Consider the following 6048-nt stretch of genomic DNA (forward strand, 5'->3'; position numbering starts at 1 on the left):
AGGAAGCCTTTGACAGTTTGAAACGTGCTCTTACCGGGCCTCCTATTCTGGCTTATGCAGATTTCCTGGAGCCCTTTGTACTTTATACTGATGCCAGCAATCAAGGCTTAGGTGCTGTGTTAGCTCAGGTGCAAGATGGCCAGGAACGGGTGATTGCATATGCCAGCAGGAGCCTACACCCCACCGAGCGAAACGACAAAAACTATAGCTCCTTCAAATTGGAACTTTTAGCCCTGAAATGGGCCGTTACTGAGAAGTTCAAGGATTACTTGACAGGTGCCAAGTTTGTCGTGTATACTGACAACAATCCCGTGGCCCACCTACAGAATGCTAGACTTGGGGCAACAGAGCAACGCTGGGTGGCGCAGCTGGCATCCTTTGACTTCGAGGTTAAGTACAGGGCCGGAAAGGAGAATGCTAATGCTGATGCTCTCTCTAGGTTTCCCACAGACTGCCAAACAGCCTATATAAACACAACGAGTGCGCCATGTCGGGATCCACAGGGGCTGATGCCACAGATGAATGACTGGAAGGAGGCGCAGGAAAAGGACATGGATCTGCGCATCCTGAGGGAGTATGTGGAACGGGGAGTCCCCCCGGATGCACCAACGAGGGGATCCCTGCCTAGGCCTGTACAGAAGTTATTACATCAATGGAGAAGGCTGCAGGTTTGTGAGGGTACGCTGTGCAGAGAGGTAAGGGACCCTAACACTAACGAAATGTACCTTCAGATCCTATGTCCTGCAGAGAGACACAAGGAGGTGTGGGAGAAGTATCATGAGGCAGTGGCGCATGCAGGAGTGGAAAAGACACTGTCCAGGATACGTCGCTTCTTTTATTGGCCCAGCATGGAAGAGGAGGTGCGCGAATTCCAGCTAGGGTGCGCTGCGTGTAGCCTGCGAGATAGAAATAGGCCTAGAGCCCCTTTGCATCCCATTATTGTGTCGTATCCCCTTGAGATTGTGGCCTTGGACTTTCTTACATTGGGGAGGCCCACAGACAGGTACCAGAATATTCTGGTGATGACTGATCTTTTCACACGGTACGCCTGGGCAGTTCCTACCAAAGATCAGACTGCTCAGACTGCAGTGCATGCTCTTTGGGCTCACGTGATTCAGACCTTCGGTTGCCCGACCAGGCTACACTCAGATAGAGGTGGTAGTTTTGAGTCTGCCCTGATGTACCAGCTGTGTAAGTGCTATGGCATTACAAAAAGCAAGACCACCCCATACCACCCGGCTGGAAATGGTGGGGTTGAGAGGATGAACCAGACATTGCTGCACATGCTTCGGTCCCTAGAGTCAGAGAGACAACAGAGATGGCCAGAATATCTCCCAGAGCTCTTACAAGCATACAACAATACTGTCCATAGTGCCACAGGGTATGCGCCGTCGTACCTGATGTTTGGGCAGCATTTGAGACAGCCGGTGGATTTAAACCTAGGTGTTGAGCGGGAATCCCCATGCCACGACCTGGGAGGGTGGGTTAAGGACCATCACCAGAAACTATCTTTTGCCTATGAGATGGCTAGGAAAAAGATGAGGGCAGCAGCCACCCAAAACCAGAGGGCTTATGACCGAAGTGCGCGGGCCCTGCCATTGGTGCCAGGCGAGAGAGTTTGGATAAGGGACAGGAATAGGCAGGGACAAGGCAAGTTGCACCCAGGTTGGAGCTCAGAGCCGTATGTGGTAGTGGAAGAGGTTGGCAATACAGGTGTAGTGTATAAGGTGCAGCCGGAGAAAGGGGAGGGAGAAGGTCCTCCATCGGAATGCACTAAAGTTGTGCATTACCCCTGTAGCAGACCACCACCCAGAGGGGCAGGGAGTCAGCCTTGAGGGAGAGATGCTAGTTGAGCCTCCATTTTATGGTTTCGTGCCCAGCACTCCAGCCCAGCAGCCGAGAGAGTTGTCAGAGGTGCGGCGCTCGACGAGGCCTAATTTTGGTCAGCCACCCGCCCGTTACAGATCGCTTGACTAGGGTGACAGGGACTGTCACAGGTAAAATGTGGGGGGATGTCACACAGTGGAAAATTGTGTTTTCATATTTTGTTTTGAATCAGACTGTGTATTGCTACATAGTGATTTTATTTGCATGTTTTATTGCTATAGTGCTCTTGCATGATTGTTTATTGATATTTTTATTGCATGATTTTATCCCCATATTTATACTGTTTCGTGTTGCTGTATAGTATTCTTTTTTTATTCCACTGTGGATTGGACAGATAATCGCGTGCACCTGTGAGGTGGAGGCGTGCCCCCGAGGTGGCCTATTGGCCGCCAAACTGACTTAAGGGAGATAGTGAGCGCAAAGACAGGAGAAGAGACACACGGAAAGCGAAGAGCAGGAAACCGAACGTGTGCAGACGAGCGCATGTATAAAAGGACCGGCCTGCCTGTGCGGCGTCACGAGACTTCCGGCGATCGGCCAGCATAACCCGGCGATTCAGTTCTGACGGACAGAATAGCAACAGTGGGAGGCGACGCGTGAAATCCACAGTAGGGCAGAGGGACGCCTCTGCCTGCATCCGTGAGTATCGCTTTCCCACTGTTGGGCGCTAGGCGTGGTTTTGCCGGGGAAGGGTAACAGTGGCTGTGCCGACTACGTTGCTGGCCCGTGTTTGTTGTTTTAGGGCCGGGCTACGAGGGAAGCCGTGTGCGGGCGCGGAGAGTGGTTGGACTGCACGGTCACGCGCCGCCAGGTGGGGATAGGAGCCTCCTCCCTGGCCTTCTGCTGGCGAGATTTTCCCATCCCAGAAGAGGAGCTCCCCTTCTGTCTCTTTCAGCTAAGGAACATTTGCCCGAGTGTGTGTGGTTGGACACTGGGAATAGAGGACTCTGGGGGGGACGTTTTATCGTATAAAAAGGACATTCATTTAGCTTTGATTTTTTTTAATTGTATTTTAATCTCTGCCGGCAGGGCTTATTAGCGGGTTGGGAACATTTATTTTTATTGTATAGTGGGGATTTTAACTTCTACTTGTGATTCTGGCTGTTCTTCTAAAAAAATAAATGGTGTGTTTAAAGCCGGCCCAGTGTCCGTACTCCGAGCGCTGATTCACTCTCTCCCCTTATGCTTGTATGTATATAGACGTGGTGGCGAAGATTTAGGTCACCAGTTTAGCGGCTACAAATGTACTTGATAATGAGGGTGGGAAACTGCAATAGCATCTCTCAGGAGTCCCAAAGGCCCAGAGGTGTAGCTCTCTTCACTACAACACAGACAAAGGTCGGTTCTTTGAAACAGGGGTTTATTACTTGGGCTTTCTCTGCTCTTTAGTTACACCATCAAGTCTTCAGGCCTTAACGCCAGTACACCATTGTGCCAATACATAGTGAGAACTGTTTAAATTGAGTGAACAGTGCACACACATTAGCAATTTTACAGTACATATATTCAGTCCAAACATAAAATAAAGACAGAAATACCTCTTTGACTGCTTGTCCTGAAAAGAGGTCCTGATGTCTTTGTGTGTCACGGTGAGTGAGAAGAGCCGTGTGGAAAGGTAAGGAAGGATCCAAATGCAGGCACTTTGTAAAGGTGAGAAGGTGGTTTAGTGAAATACACGGCACAGGGAAAACATGGCAAACGGAGACAAACTAAACTATACTGGAAACAACTAAACTACGGAGGAGGAACCAGAACATGAATAACAGACGGCGGTTGACAGCAGGGAAACACACAGATGAAGCAGGGTGGATTCACAGACGGACCAGCAACTACAATGACTGAAGACGCGACTTAAATACACAGAGAAACACAGGGAGATTACGCACAGGTGGTGGACACAGCTGGGAGTAATTAACGAGACGAGACAAGGGAGGTAAACTGAACACACTTACATGAGACGAAGACCTTCACAATAAAACAGGAAACAAGAACACTACACAAGGATGCAGACTCGACACTGAGGGGCGGACAGAAAATAATACATGAAACTCAAACAATAGACATCATCATAATCATCACCACAACAAGAAAACAATCCCAGATGCAAAATTAAACCAAAGCATAATAAACTCAAAATACTGGGTCCAACGGACCCAGAACCGTAACATTGTGTTACTTTGCCTTGATTTCAATAAACCTTTAGTTTAGCTTAGCAGAGCTTCATGAGTGACATCTATTCACCCACAGTCCATGAAAGAAATATACTCTCATTGTATACTCTCTCGTTGTTCTCTCTCTTGTATACTCTTGCTAAGGGTGTTCTCATGAGACTTTAGCCCTTACACATTACACATATACATTTTAAATGAAGACATTTTTAACCTTAAATTATATATTCATGAAATTATATAATCCATTATAAATAAGTCATCCACATCATGAGCTCTAAATAGAACATTGTTTAACATCATTTACAAGAGACAATGAGAAACCTGACATGCAAGCCTGCTAGACCCTGCTATGTGTTAAGAACAGGGTCCCAGGTGCCCCACACTATATCTGTGCAGTTTCAAACCACTGCATGATTCCAAAGAACTTAAATGACCTTTATGCTCAAATGAAACAAGTTCAATAGAATATGATGACAAATCAAAAATTAATTGAAAATCTTTGATAGTTCTCATGAAAATCTAAGTGTTTCTTCTTCTTCCTCACCTACTAAACACCTGTGCAGATGTTCATCTGTTTAATGTCAAACTGCTGCCATACTCTTGAGAAGTTAAAGCACAACTCTGCTCAAATTGAGTAATTTGAAAGGAATGTGATAACTAAAAAATTACAAAACAATCATATGTGATATCACATATGATATCAGATATGATATGTGACATGAAATTCTCAGTGAATTTCTCCTTTTTGTGACTCACACTACAAGCTTAAAAATTGTCATTTCAAACAGTTGCAATATTCTTTAGAAAATAAAAAACAATTATGCTAATTTCATTATATCGTTCTGCTAAAAAGTTTATTAAAATTATTCCTTATCACAATATTCCTTTCCCGTTTTGAAGATCAATTTATTTTATTTCAATCAATAACTTTTTTTTGTTCATTCCCATTAACACAAACTTGCCAACATGATGTTTTTTACTTTTCATATACATTATATAGCATATGGAGTACAGTTGAATGTTTATCATTTAGTCCTGTGTACAGAAATGGTTGCAACTTGAGAAACCAGAGATGAACTGAACAGCTGGAGTTTCATCAAAACACAGATGCAAAATCAGGGGAACACTGGAGCCAGGAATAGTTTTGCACTCCTTGCTCTGTGTTCCCAAGTTTTTGTTCTAGGGGAAATTGCGGAGTGCAAAAAATTGGAAACATGCAGCAAGTAATGTAAAATTATGACGGTAGGACATGACAAAGGACAGAGGAAGATGGAGAAAATAAGTGCAGAATGAATAACAAGACAATGGGGTTAACTTACATAGAGGAGAACAGGAGAACTAGACAGGGGAGGGCGATAAATGCAGATGAAACCGAAACATCGAGGAACAAATCAGGATTAACTAGATGAGGGAAGTAAAATTCAATATCGAGCACTTGGACTATCAAACTAAAGCAGGAACTAACACAAACACACATGCAGTCAACAGGAAGGGGGATATGACTGAATGGGAGACAAATAAATAGGGAAACAGACAACCAGGGCACAAAGAAACAAGACAGATACAGGGACACAAATAGGGAACAGAAAAGGATCACAAAAGAAGGTAACTTGGAAAAATAAAAACCAAGTAGATGAACTGCATTATAAAGAGAAACTACAGAGGATATAATCAATTCTAAAGGAAACTAAACAAACGTAATATACAAAAAGCGAAACTCAAACACAATAGTTTCTCAAAAACATCAGGATCATACAGTAGAAGAAAAGGACAATCTTGAGAATAACTAACAAAGAAAACTATGAATACTAAATCAGAATGAAAATATATCTGGGGCAGATGTAAAAAGGTAATATTCAAACTGAAAACTGCAACGCTGGTTAAAAACCCAGGATTATGACAGAACCAAGTTTTTAATTTTAAGAAATAGATGTAAGTGACACCTACAAATTAGGAAGCTATGTAGCTACAACTAGATTAGACTGGCATC

The 6048-nt window shown here is 44.3% G+C and overlaps 1 protein-coding gene and 1 long non-coding RNA gene across 3 annotated transcripts in view; both read left to right on the forward strand.

Moving 5' to 3' along the window:
• The window catches only part of LOC100702575 (interferon-induced protein 44), a 179940-nt gene that overhangs the window by 48511 nt on the left and 125381 nt on the right, over window positions 1-6048 (forward strand). The window lies entirely within an intron of this gene.
• On the forward strand, window positions 1749-3130 carry LOC112843729 (uncharacterized). Its single transcript, XR_003216202.1, has 2 exons — window positions 1749-1997; window positions 2222-3130. It is a non-coding gene; the product is annotated as an uncharacterized LOC112843729 (long non-coding RNA).

This window comes from Oreochromis niloticus, linkage group LG23, assembly GCF_001858045.2.
Source record: "Oreochromis niloticus isolate F11D_XX linkage group LG23, O_niloticus_UMD_NMBU, whole genome shotgun sequence".
Taxonomy (NCBI): domain Eukaryota; kingdom Metazoa; phylum Chordata; class Actinopteri; order Cichliformes; family Cichlidae; genus Oreochromis; species Oreochromis niloticus.